Source organism: Lissotriton helveticus, chromosome 2_1 (genome assembly GCF_964261635.1).
Source record: "Lissotriton helveticus chromosome 2_1, aLisHel1.1, whole genome shotgun sequence".
Lineage (NCBI taxonomy): Eukaryota > Metazoa > Chordata > Amphibia > Caudata > Salamandridae > Lissotriton > Lissotriton helveticus.
The window spans coordinates 1,685,499,297-1,685,513,141 of NC_136059.1; the positions used below are offsets into that span (position 1 = coordinate 1,685,499,297).

A 13,845-nucleotide genomic window follows, 5' to 3' on the forward strand; every position below is an offset into this window, starting at 1 on the left:
GGAGCTTGGGTGGGGTGCATGAACAGCGTCCAGAAGCTTAATCTCAGATTCAAGCCTGTTTAAAGTGGAGCAGATTGAGCAAAGGACACCAGATTGTTTAGAGATGCTCTCGCCGCGGATCACAGTCTTGAAGCCTTCCCACAAATTGGATGCAGAATCTACAGAACCGACGTTCAAGCCAAAATAGTTAGAGATTGGGGTTTGGATCTTGTCACGGAAGACAGAATCACGAAGAGTATTCGGAAGAAGCCGCCAGGTGAAGGCACGCTGGGGAAAGTGGGTAAGGCGGAGACGAAGCTGGACTGGCGCATGATCCGAAAGAGTACGTGCCATGTGGTTAGCAGAGGTTAGCCCAGTGAGAACATCCGGGGATGTGATCCAAAGATCGATACGAGACCAGCAGCTGCGGGCACCGGTGACGAAAGTGCCCTCTCTAGCCTCGGGCCACATGTGACGCCATGCATCATATAACGAGTTGTCGGTGAGTATTGACTGAAGGAGAGCGGTGGAGCAAGGGTGGGATAGGTAGGGGCCAGAGCGGTCAAAGACTGCTGAAAGTGTGACGTTAAAATCTCCTCCCCAAAGAAGTGCCGCGGGGCCCAAGGATGAAATTCGGTGTCATACGTGAGTGAAGAAGTTAGAGTCGTCTGAGTTAAGGCCATACACAGCAGCGATCCTCATAGGTTGGGACAGCAGGGAACCATGCAGAATAAAGTAGCGTCCTTCGGGGTCAGTAAGAACCTGAGTCGTGTTCCATGGGATCCCCCTCCTTATCAAAATGGACACTCCCCGGGAATAGGAGGAGTAAAAAGCGGAGTGGGATTCCCCCCAGTGGCGCGATTGAAGTCTGGTGAAAGTCGCAGGTAGCAGATGGGTTTCCTGTAATAGGCATATGTCCACTTTGTGCCGGATTAGGCGAGAGTGAATGAGCCTTGCCTTGCGATGGACATTAAGACAGCGGATGTTCCAAGTCCAGCATATGGTGTCAGTCATGCTACGCTAGACCATGGCGAAATGGGGTGCAGGGCAGTGAGTTCAGTCCGTGGCCGCAATCTGGGGTGTGTAACAGAGGCAGTCATACCTGGAGGAACAATGAACGGGACAGTCGCAGAAAACTTGCTATGTAACCCACCGGTGCCTGCTAGTGTGTATGGCCAGGCTGTGAGGAAAATCACTAATCGGGAGAGAGGGGAGAGGCAGACGGTGCCGATACAAAAAGTGCCAACCTATGAAAGGGTGAGGTGAGTTGCACAAACACAGTACAGTAATCAAGCATAGCAGTGCAGTGATGCATACTGAGGAGATACAAAAAGTAAGGACAAGAATATTTAAACTACCCCCACCCCAACCCAACCAGTGAAATGCAGTGCAATAGTCCCAGGAGGAAGCAACAATTACCTAATAAACCCTCAATACCACCCGCCCTACCCCCACAATCAAAAAAACATTTCCGAAAGTCCCTCCACCCCGCACCCACTCCAACCCCCCAATCAGGCTGAGATACCACCCACACCCACCCCAGGGGCCCGCAACTTGGAAGAGGGGAAACCATGTTAGCTAAGCGAATGATCCCGTGAGGGCTTGGCAGGGATCAGCAAACTCCCCCTCATTAAAGCATGGTGGTCAAGCTACCAGAGCTTCAGACAACGATCAGAAAATAGTAAGAAAACACAACCAGTCAATCATTGTCACTGGGGTGGTCAGGTGCAGCAGTTTGAGAGCTAGATGGTGAGGCACAATGAGATTTTTTCGAGTTTCTTGGCAAAAGCGAGAGCGTCTCTGGGATCCGGAAATACAAGCGTCTTTGCGCCCTGTCGGACTCTCAACCTTGCTGGGTACGCCAATGAATTAGTGACGTCATGATTTTGAAGGATATGTTTTGCTGGAAGGATTCACGTCGGGCTGCCTGGACCGCAATAGTGTAGTCTGGGTAAAATGAGAGCGAGTTGCCTTGATGGCTTATTTTGCCCCTGTCTCGTGCTGCGCGGAGAATGGCGTTGCGGTCTCTGAAATGTAGAATTTTTGCAATTATGGGGCGAGCCGGTAGTCCGGGGCCAGGGCGTGAGCCGAGGGAGCGATGCGCCCGCTCGACAATAAAGACGGAGGAGAGGATGTCACCAAAGAGTTCCCTGGCGAGCTGCTCCACAAAGTCCTCCATGCGGGAAATATTGGTGGATTCGTGTACTCCAGTGATGCGGAGGTTGCTCTGCTAGGAACAAGCCTCCAAATCCTCATTTTCATTCCGAATGATGTCTAGTATTTTGTCCATCTGCAGTAGTTTTTGGCGGTCCTGAGTGGCGGCGTCCTCAGCGTCAGAAACCCAGGACTCGACGTGGAGGAGGCAGGTGTCGTGAGAGTCCACGCGGGCTTTGACCGAATCCAGATGGGCGGACAGTTGATCCAGTTGGGCCGCGATTCCGATGATCGTGGACTCAACGTCAAGCATGATCGCCTTCAGGTCGTCGCGAGCAGGGGGAGCCTCCATGTTGGTCGCAAGGTCACCACCATCCGATCCCGCACTGTCCTGGAAAGTAGATCTTCGCTGGTCAAAGGTGATTTTGGGCTGTTTGGGGTCAGTCCTCCCCATGGCGATCTGAGTCAAAAGTAGGTAGCACCAGGGAACAGGAGAGGGTAGAGGTGCCCAGTAGGGACAGCGATATAGAGCCAGTGGACGAAGGCATCCACACAGCTGTACCAAGCTGAACAGTAGGGATGACAGGGTCACCCGCAACGGGGGGTGGCAGCGGTCAATTCCGGCTAGACGAGGGCCTCGTATGGTGGCAACAAGACGCGACAGACAGTGGAGGAACCAGGGAGGCAACCCAGAAGGATAATAAAAGGAAGACAGAGTAAGTGTCCGGGGGGCCCACTGGTCACCAAGAAGAGAGGCCAACAGTCCAGTATGGGGCCAGTGCCGTGGAGCCAGTGGAAACAAAGCCTGGCCGTCAGCAAAGTATGAGGGGAACACCAGAGATCACGCTACGGGCCCTGCCGTTGGAGCCGCCACCTCTGAATGCGTGCCTTGATAAAAAGTCTCCAGTAAGCCGGCAGCGCAGCGCATATGTCGCAGCAAATAGGAGTCGAGGCGGGCTTAAAAGTTCCAGGATGGCGGACCCTGGACCCTACAGGGCCGCACGCAAACAGACGCCAAATGGACATCGGGCCCGACGCAGGCCCGATCCGGGAGGGAGAGGAGCGGGCCCAAGGCAAGGCACAACAGCTGCAGGAGCTCAAGGCAAGGCACAACAGCTGCAGGAGCTCAGGACCAGGCCCACCCAAGAGCGGGAGACGTACCAGTCTCTCGAGGCAGTGGCGTGCAGGAGGGACGTGCAAGGCCACGAGCGGAGGCAGCAGGAGTGGGTGCAGGCTCCGGACCAGCCACACAGCACAGCGACCCAGATCGAGTCCCAGGTCCGAATCAGGTCCGGTCTTCAACAAAGGGCGGCAGCCCAGAAACCGGAGGCATCCACAGCTGGGGGGCCCAGGGTGAGCAGAATTGGCGCTAGCAGGCAGGATCCCGGAGCGGTATGGTCGTGGCGCAGTGGGCCGCAGGAGGAGACAGCAGAGGCGGGTGTTTAGGTTTCACCACATAGCACAGCAGGAGTGTTGCCATGCAGGGGCAGTCGCAGCGAGGAGACACGGGGGCACACCGCTCACGTTGCCAGGCCCGGGAGCACGGAGCCGATGGCGTAGGCGCCAGTGAAGGTAGAAAATGGTGCCAAAAATACACAGGGCCCGGGCCGGGCGGTGCAACTCGTGGGCCCCTACCCCGCCGCATGGAGCCCCGGCGGCAGCGGCACTCACTGGGTAAGGCGATCCGGGATCCTCCAGAACCCCTCAGGTAGCCCGGAGCACCAAGCAGCTCAGCCAGGCAGCAGCGGCAGAAGGGCCGGGCCTTGTCAACCTGCAAGGCTCAAGTCCAGGGCCGCGATCGGGCAACAGCCCTCAGTCCTCGCGTAACTCCGGGAAGCAGGAACAGCACCGGGCGATGCCTCAGGCGCTAGCAGAGCAGGAAATGCTGGTTGTAGGCTATAGAAGTGACGTTATCTGCAGGATTCTGACAGATAATTAGCTTGGCCGGCAAAGCCTACTTAGAGTGCGGCCATCTTGCAGCCGGCAAAGCCACGCCCCTCCATACATCTCAGAAGATGACCTCAAACAAGCTGCCCAACAGCAGGCTGTGTTTAGAATAGACTATGGCAGGTATCTCCAACCGTTTCAATAGTAAGATCTACTTTTGATAATTGAAACCCACCCAAGCTACTGCATAGTAGATTAACATTGGGTACATAAAGATAAAGTGACTTAAATACTGAGTATCAGTTTTGCTGCAGTTATTGCAATTGCATTAACGCCACATGAGCAGTATCAGGACAGGTTTATCTCTGTGGTCCCCAAAGACTGTTTTACCCCTTTACCCTTATTCATGAATCACCTAGGATAGTTGAGTGACTTCCTGGGGTTTGTGGTTTTTGGGTCAATGGATGACACTGCTCTCTTTAGAGAAAAACTCCCATAATCTAGTTAACTGCCCTATAGTCCAATGTCTGAGATCAAGAAACCGGTGCAGCTAGGTGGTAGGCAAAGTACGAGGATTATCAGAAAGCCCAGTCCTAGAATTTTCAGTACTCCATATGAAAATACACAGGTACTCCTCAACATGTACAAATTCACACACAACTGTGGGCGGAGCTAGCCGAGCTGAGAGATGGCCGCATCTTAAGCGAGCTCTTCTCGGACACCAGAAAATACGCTAAATACCACGCGCACGAAGAGCTCCAGTGCCAGAAAACAAGAAAAGACATGCTGGGACCAGTCCTGTCCCACATAAGAAGCCACTTTAAGGTCCAGAAAAGCCCTGAGGCTGGCGTTAAGCGCTCTGCTGCAGCCGAGGCCTAGTTCAACAAAAACGAAACCTGAGTACCGGACTAGAGTGCGGGAATCCACTGTGATGCAAAGCACGCACGCCGGCGAAGACAGGGTGGCGGCCGGGTCTGGAGCAGGGAACTGCCGTTCGGGACTCGAGAAGATCCTCGCCTACAGCGTCACCTCTGCTGAGCCCGTCGAGCTCCCTTGGGCAATGTTGGAGACGAGGTGAGGAACAGGAAAGACGGTAAGCTCCACCTATAGCGATTCACCGCTGCCGCGCACCAGACCCGCAGTCGGCGCCATTGCTCAGATCAAATATCCAGTGGAAAGCGCCACACATACATGAAACCTCACAGACTGAGAGACACTTTTATAGGAATCCACGGGATGGCCATAAATAAATGAGAGAACAGCAAGCCGATGTGGAGGCTCTAGCTTAAATTAAAATATGGGAGGCCATCGCTGCGCCATAATTGACCTGACAGCTGAGAGACACAAGGGGATCCCCCGCACTGCAGCCTCTAAATAACGCACCCTATCGGAACCAAATTGTGTATAAGCAGAAGCCAATGCAGCGAGTATCTTTTCATAGTAGAGAGGACGCATAGATCCTTAACCCCACCACCACCGACGGGCGCAACGCCGCTGCCAATTATCGCCAAAATATTAAATTACAGAGACCAAAATAAGACCCTCCGCAAAACCAGTGAACTGGGCACTCTAAAGCATGAAGGCATAGAGATATCTCTGTACCCAGATTTTACACCAACCATACAAGAAGCGAGGAAAAAATGTTATCTGGCCAAACGGAAGCTGAACATTAAATATCCCATGTTGTATCCCGCCAGGCTCAAAGTGATCAAGGACGGCAAATCCAAAATCTACAATGAACCTAAGGACATCCTGAAGTATATCCAACAGAAAGGATCGCAGAGTACACGTAAGAAATCTCCGAGAGACAGACAAGAAGACCAGGCACCCACGTCAGATGTGGAGTGAATAAATATGGCATCGAAACAGTAACTGTAAATATTGCCGCACTAGGCCTTCAGATATGTTGAAAAGAACTTCGACCTAAACGGACAATCAAGAGAAATTTAGCACTATTGTGGCTCAGACCTTGCCTACCTGGTTTGTACCCAAGCATTGGAACTGCTCTGCACAAAGTGGTGCATTACTCTGTGAAGCAGAGACTGCTAGAGCACATAGATATAATAGGATACTGGGCGTACATAGGTAATTACTGAAGGTGCAGACTATAGTATATATATTGGTACAGGTTACAAGCTCGCTAACATTTCGTCCTGTTTTCACGTGACAGATAAATCACTGAAGTAAGTGGTGTTCTATATTGCAAATGGTTAATCTTGCTGGAAGTTCAGAGGTGCATTGCAAACACAAGGAAATGGTGCCCCCCCCATACCACCACAGGGGTATCTGAGTTGGCAGCTCTCGCCCTCTCATGTGAACCACACCAGTATTTCTTTTTCTTTTGCGGGGTAGGGTGGGAAGAGGTTCTTAAGGGTATGTCGCATTTGTCGGGGACTGCCTCAACTTCTGGGGTTCAGGTGGAGTGGGAGGGGGGTGACCAGGTTACAAAAAGGAAAAATACAACCAGTAGCGGGAAAGCAGACACAAGCACACATGGCACTACGCAATTTAACAGCTATCGGACACTCATTGGAAATAACATGCTACTACATGGTCACCAACCCAAAACACCATAGAAAATTGATGTATCTGACCTGGAACATTCGGGGACTCCAAAATCCACAGAAAATACGTAAAGTCCTTGCTTACTAAGACAGACATAAGATAGATGTCGCCTGCATACAGGAAACTCACCTGACAGACATTATAGAGGGCAAAATTGGAAATAAATGGGCTACATATAAGATGGCATCCTCCTACTCCTCCTATGCTAGAGGGGTACTGTTATTGGTCAAAAGAAACACCCCATTTAAAATCATTAAATCTATCAAATATGACCATGGACGATACGTCATAGTACAGGGCAATTTGGAGGAACTGCCATAACAATTGTCACCCTATATGGCCCCAATAATGACGACCCGACTTTTTATACACACATTTGGGCTAAATTGCAGGATCTACAACCAACAGCTATTGTTTGGGGTGGGGATTTCAATACATGCCTAGACCCAGCTTTAGATAGATCGACTGGAAATGAAAGATATGGCAAGCATTCGGCTAAAGTTCTGAGAGAGGGTATGGCAGAATGGGCCATGGTCGACATATGGAGACTGAGACACCCAGGCCGCAAAGAAGGTACTTGCAAGTCATCAACACATCATACATGGTCCAGACTTGACTAGTGGCTGATCACACAAGAGGTGTGTACCTGGACAACTGAAGTGGAACATTTGCCCAAAACACTGTCCGACCAAGCCCCAGTACGCTTGTCACTGGCCATACCAACACACACTCCACGACAATTCACGTGGAGGATGCAGCAAACTGTTCTTTTAGATCAAGTATATCGCAGCGAATTACACCAAGCGATTCTGGAATACTTTGAACATAATAATGATTAGCAGTGCGGGGACACTGTGGGAGGCCTTCAAGGTCACTATCAGGGGTAACTGCATTGGTAAACATGCTGGCATACTGCGCGACATACAACAACAACTTAAGAGGGCAGAAGACGACATTAGAAGCCTTGAGGCAGAATACACAATGACGCAAAACAACACAATATTAGCGGACATTCGCCAAAAGACGGATATATATACAATGCGTTTGCAAATGACGAGATTAAATATATATCGCAGAGATACACGGCTAGGAATTATGGAGAGCAGAGAGACCTGGCTGAGCGCTATCGTACAAAATCAAACCTACACATACAATGACGTACATAACACAGCTCATCGATAAACAACAACAACCAGTCTATGGCACTCTGGCCATACTGGATTACTTTACTAACTACTATGTCAAACTATACACTACTCAGTCAAAAGTGTCCAAGGACGAAATAAAGGAATACCTAGATGACATAGCACTAGCATGGCTATCTGATAAAAATCGTGAGTTTTTTTTGTCACCACATCACGAAAGATGAGATCAGAGAGCTGATTAAGACCCTCCCAAACAACAAGGCACCTGGCACTGATGGCCTGCCGGGAGAGTTTTATAAAGAATACTGTGATCTACTGATCCCACATTTGACTGAAATGTACGAAGAGGCATATGAAGAAGGTAAACTGCCAGCATCATTACGAGAGGCACTCTTGATAGCACTCCCCAAACCAGACAAGGACTTGACTAACTGTGACTCTTACCGTCCGTTATCCATACTAATATTATAAAGAGAGAGCCCAAACCTTTGAGGCGGGTAATCTCAGTAACCACAGCACCAATCACAACACCCAATACAGCGTTGGAAAGGGCAGTTGCAGCAGAAGGACATAGGCTATGCAGACGGCCACCATATACATTTAAAAGGTAAAAGAACCATGCCAGCAAAGTAGTCCCTTGTGGGCGTGTCTGCGTTCTGCTGTGGGCGTGTGCTGGGGCGTGACAAACGCTGGGGGCGTGTAGTACGTTCCGCCCGTCATGCCATGTGAGTCGTAATTGCGCCGCATCAAGGGGCACGCTGGGGGCGTGACACGCTGGGGCCGTGACAAACGCTGTGGGCGTGTGTCCACGCTGTGGGCGTGTGTCCGCCCTTCATGCCATGTGCAGCGCCAATTACACAATTGTGCCGCATCAAGGGGCACGCTGGGGGCGTGTGCTACGTTCTGCACTTCATGCCATCTGGGTCGTACATTAATCAGATTGTCTGCTGTGGCCGTGTGCTGGGGACGTCACATAGGCGTTCACCTCGAAACGTGGTAAGTAACCATTTGCAAGACTCCCTTGGGGGCCTGCCCGTTGTCTCACACATACTGGGGGTGCCGAATGCAGTGTGTGCCTTGGCCTGGGTGCGTCTGAAAGGGCCGAACGCAGTGTGTGGCTTGGCCTGGGTGCGTCTAAAAAGCACTCGGGCCGAAGAGCGTCGGTGTGGGTGATAAAAAAATAAGAACAGCGGGAAACAATCATTCAAGACTCACACAATTCTAATTGTTAGACGGTCGCCGCTGGCCCTCAAGCGGGGGCACACGCGACTTAGCGTGTCTGCGGGGACAATTACTGCAGCCTCTCATGCGCGCTCTTACTGAACTATCACATTAAACCAAATTACACGCGCCTGCTAACATCAGCCAGGGCTGTAGCCGGGCTCAGGCGGCGGATCACTACAGTAATTACATGCGCCTGCTAAAATGAACCGGGGCTGCAGCTGGGCCTCAAGCGGGGGGACTCGCGCCTGCTAACATCAACCAGGGCTGCAGCTGGGCCTCAAGCGGGGGAACATGCGAATGACCGTATCTGAATACACACATTACACACTTTCTATTTCATACCCGGACAACGTCGGGACGGGCTGCTAGTCCCTAATAAACATAGACGCCAACATTTTTGCAAATATTATAGCTACAAGGATACAACTGTTATTCAACCTAGTGTTGCCAGACCAGGCAGGTGTTATGCCAACACGTTCCACCATGCAAAATATATAAACAATTTTTGTATTGTACCATCAGCTAGATCCGGATACACCAGCTGCTGTGGCCCTATTGGACGCGGCTAAGGCCTTTGGCTCGGTAGAGTGGGTCTTTATGTTTACAATATTGCGCTGAATGGGCTTCCCAGAGCCATTTGTGAGATGGATAGCCCTATTATACACAGAACCCAGGGCACGTGTCAGAATAAATGGGAATACATCGAACCCAATTGACATACATCGTGGGACGAGACAGGGCTGCCCGCTATCACCAATATTATTTGCGTTAACCATAGAACCCTTAGCCTGTAAAGTCCGCCAAAAACCCTACCAGTCAGCCCTACAATTTAATCTCTGACCTATAGACATATCACTATACGCAGAGGATATGGCACTATACACAAGCTCTGCGGACAAAAACCTAAATCCACTTATTAGAGAATATATTAGATTTGAACACTACACAGGACTTCTAATTAATTGGGACAAATCAGTAGTTATACCCCTCACAACTGCAACAACACAGCCAAATCTGGAATACCCCGTAAAAGGGCAAACAGATGCAGTAAAATATCTTGGCATATGGATATATTGCGACCCAGACAAGGTTATCAGGGAGAACTATGGGAGGGCACTACTAAAACTTGAAGAACAAATAGATAGATGGATTAAAATGCCTCTCTCTCTAGCAGACAGAATAGCTCAGCAGAAAATGATAGTGTTGCCCAGGTTCTTATACTTGTTTTGGGACATACCGATCTGACTACCACAAGCAACTTTCACTAGAATACGGACTGCACTACAACGCTTAACATGGGCAGGGAAACAGGCCAGAATCACCTGGAAAACCCTCACACAACCATATCATCAAGGTGGGTTCGGGGCTCCGGACCTCCAATTATACTTTTATTGTGCCCAAGCACAACATTCTCACTATTGGGTGCGACCTCATGCACACATCCCACACATAGCAGTGGAACACAATAGTGTACACCCTTTGCCACAAACATAGCGGCTCAAAAATGGGAAACATCAATTGGCGAGCCCATATACGAGCAGGACTGGAAATGCAGATACACATAAGTTACAACTTCTCACCTCCAACTGTAACCTGCGTATTATTCATTTTACATTTCTACATCAAATATATTACACCCGGCCAAATTATATAAATATGGACTTTGAGAGAAAGGAAACTGCCAGAGATGTAATACACCAAATGCAGACTTTTTACACATGTCATGGCATTCCCGCAAATAAATAAATACTGGCAAGACATCACTGATACGCTCACCACCATGTTATCAGAGCAAGTACCAAACACACCAATAGTCTGTATATTAGGGGTACGCTAACTCAAGCAAGCTAGAAAACGCAAATTTTGAGCAGTGGCACTACTACTCGCAAAAAGGCGCATAGCTATGTGATGGGGGAGACGGCCCCAAAGACTCAAAGAATGGCTCACTGATATGACCAACTACAGAGAGACACTAGAGTTTTACGCAGAGGAACTACCACAAGCTTCACGGCCAAGAGATTTCTGGGAACCATTCGTACAATACTTGCAGTACGCACAGGAGGAGGATGAAGTACCATAAGGGATCTAAAAGTTTTAATATTCTAAGAACTGTTTAAGGAGGAGATGGAGTGTTAAACAGCTATGACTCTAATAAATGTAATGCACCAGGTCATGGGTAAAAAATATAACAGTCTATAAAACAGTCTATAAAACTGATGAGATGGCCATCCACTTATCTAATATCGATATATTGTATCAGTTGTTGTATGTATTTGACGAACCACAGCGCCAATCCACACACCCGATACATCCTTGAAATTGTCAGGGTGTGTAGATGGACATAGGCTACATAAAATTTAAAAAAAAAGTAAATTAAAAAAATTAACTTTAAAAACAAAGTAGTCCCCTGAAAGAAGCGCCGGCCGCGACGTCTGCGTTATGACATCGGGAGCGCGGGAGGAGTGGCGTTCAGGAGCAACAGGAAGAGCGGAGGACATGATCGCGGGGAGGAGCTGCGGACAGGCGGGGAGGAGCAGCGAGCGGTAATGACAAGCGAGAAGCGGAGGAGCAGTGGAGCGTTAAAATCAGCAGCGCGAGGAGGAGCGGCGAGTAAGGTAAGTGAACCATCCAAGAGCCGCGGTAAGTGAACCATCCAAGAGCCGCGGGTGCGCAACGAGGGACGGGCGGAGGGACGGGCGGGAGCCATGGGTGCACGCAAGCCTGAAATGCTGCCCCCAGCCCCCTTCTGCCCCGGGCAACGCTGCCGCAAGCCTGAAATGCTGCCCCCCGCCCCCTTCTGCCCCGGGCAACGCTGGGGTGGGCTGCTAGTAAATGAGTAAAGAAATAAAGGAAAAGGGGCTGAAAGATAAAAGGAACACAGGAATCAACTAGAAAATGGAGAAACAAAGGGTGAAGAAGAGAAGTAAAGGACATGACGATGGAAGAGAAGGAAATAAAGAACAAAAGCAAAGAAAATAAGGAACTAAGAAAGGGTGTAAATGAGAGAAAGAAAGAACAAAGTAAGCAGAAAAGGTGGTAAAGAGATAAGGAAAGTAAATAAGGAATGCACGAAAGAGGAAGAGGAGGAATGGAAAGAAGAAATTAAGTCGAGAAGTAGGAAAGGCAATAAAGAATAAAGGAAAGAAGGAACGAGAGTGAGACAGAAACAAGGAAGAAATTAGGGACTGAAATGAAAGAAAACAAGAAACAAAATAGAAGGATATTAAAGCCGACAGAAAGGAAATGAGTAATGTAGGAAAGGAAAGAAGGAAAGTAGTAAGGAAAGCAAAAAGGAGAGGGAAGGTAGGAGAGGCATAAAGGATAGAGTAGAGATAAACAAGAGAAAAAAACTGAAATCAAAGAAGAGGAGAGAAAATAACAGAAAGGAAAGCAAGAAAGGACAGAGAAAAGTAATAAAAGAAAGGATAGAAAGAAAATAATTATATAGAACTGTTTTTTTACTAAAATAAATTTGCATACACTGGCATGCTCATTAGTGCTCCTTTGGAATTTGTTTAACCAACTTCCAGACACTTTACTGTGTTTGATTGTAATGAAATAAAAGTCTTACTGAGACTCGTGGTTAGAAGGATAACAGTTCAAAGAAGGAATAATATTTCCTGGCTGATGATCAGAGATGCATTTAACAGCATGCTGTGATCTTAGGTTTGTGATATCAAGCTTCTTATTAGGCAAAAGAGTAATGTTATGTATTTAGGAAACGGGTGGAATGCATATTCCTTCATCTTCAGGCCTGGCTCTGTTCTAACGTCTGCTGACTACTCCAGATCTCGAGTGGCAAGCAGAGAACTACTCCAAAAGAGCCTGCGAGCAACTGCTGGCTTGTGATCGACGTGTTGAAGAATCCTAGACTATGGCAACTCGCTACTTACCAATGTGCTCAAATTCCCCCCAATCCCACAGAATGTGGCGTTTCCTTTATCACCTAGGTTGGCCTCAGCCACTAGATGACACATGACCCCTATACTGATCAATCTTACCTGCATCTTATTGAAGCCTGGAGCATCTTCAAAGTAGCAAGCGTTGATCACAACTGTATTTAGTCAGGTGCTCCCAACTACTACACTCAGAAACTGCCCATCTATGTTCAACTCATCTGCTCCAGAGTACTGGGTCCCTCCAACTTAAACCCCCCCTCTTGCAAAAGTAAGAACTCTAAAACAATACTACTTTGGGACTGCTCCTACAATCTGAAACTCTATCAACTAGCTACTAAGTTGAAACTCAATCAAAAAGCTACTGAGAAAGCCCTTTGATTTTAATTATTCAAAACAGAAGTGAAATACTTACTGATCAAACATCACAACCACCATTGATCTTTCACATATGCCATCCGCTGTACCCTAAATTCTCCCAAGTGGATTTTCCTGGACTAACTGGTAGTTACTGCGTACTTCATTTTAGTGCCTTGTAGGCGTATGGGCTTCAACCCAAATGAGATTCTCTAAAGTATCAATAAAACTTTATTAGATGTGTATAGACCCATTCGTAGACATAGAAACTGTGTGTGTGTGTGTATATATATATATATATATATAAATATAAATATATATATATATGTGATCAAGGCAACATATGGTGGCCGAAACACGTCATATCTAAAAGTTTGTCTGAATAAATTTAAAATCAACACACAACTTTGGAGTCAGTGCCCTTTTGAATGTTAACAGATGCATCTGGCATTGTTCAACATACATATATATATATATATATATATATTGTGCTCCAATACTTTGTCATTGACAGTGTACCTATTAACAAACAGGGAGGAAACAGAGAAAAAAGGCTTAGGCAGTTGGAAACTCAGTACATTATTGAACTCGACACCAAAGCCCCCCGGGGATTGAACATTTGTGAGGATTTGCACCAC

General features: G+C 48.3%; 1 protein-coding gene across 2 annotated transcripts in view; it reads right to left on the bottom strand.

Moving 5' to 3' along the window:
* The window catches only part of KIAA1958 (KIAA1958 ortholog), a 291,070-nt gene that overhangs the window by 51,223 nt on the left and 226,002 nt on the right, over positions 1-13,845 (bottom strand). The window lies entirely within an intron of this gene.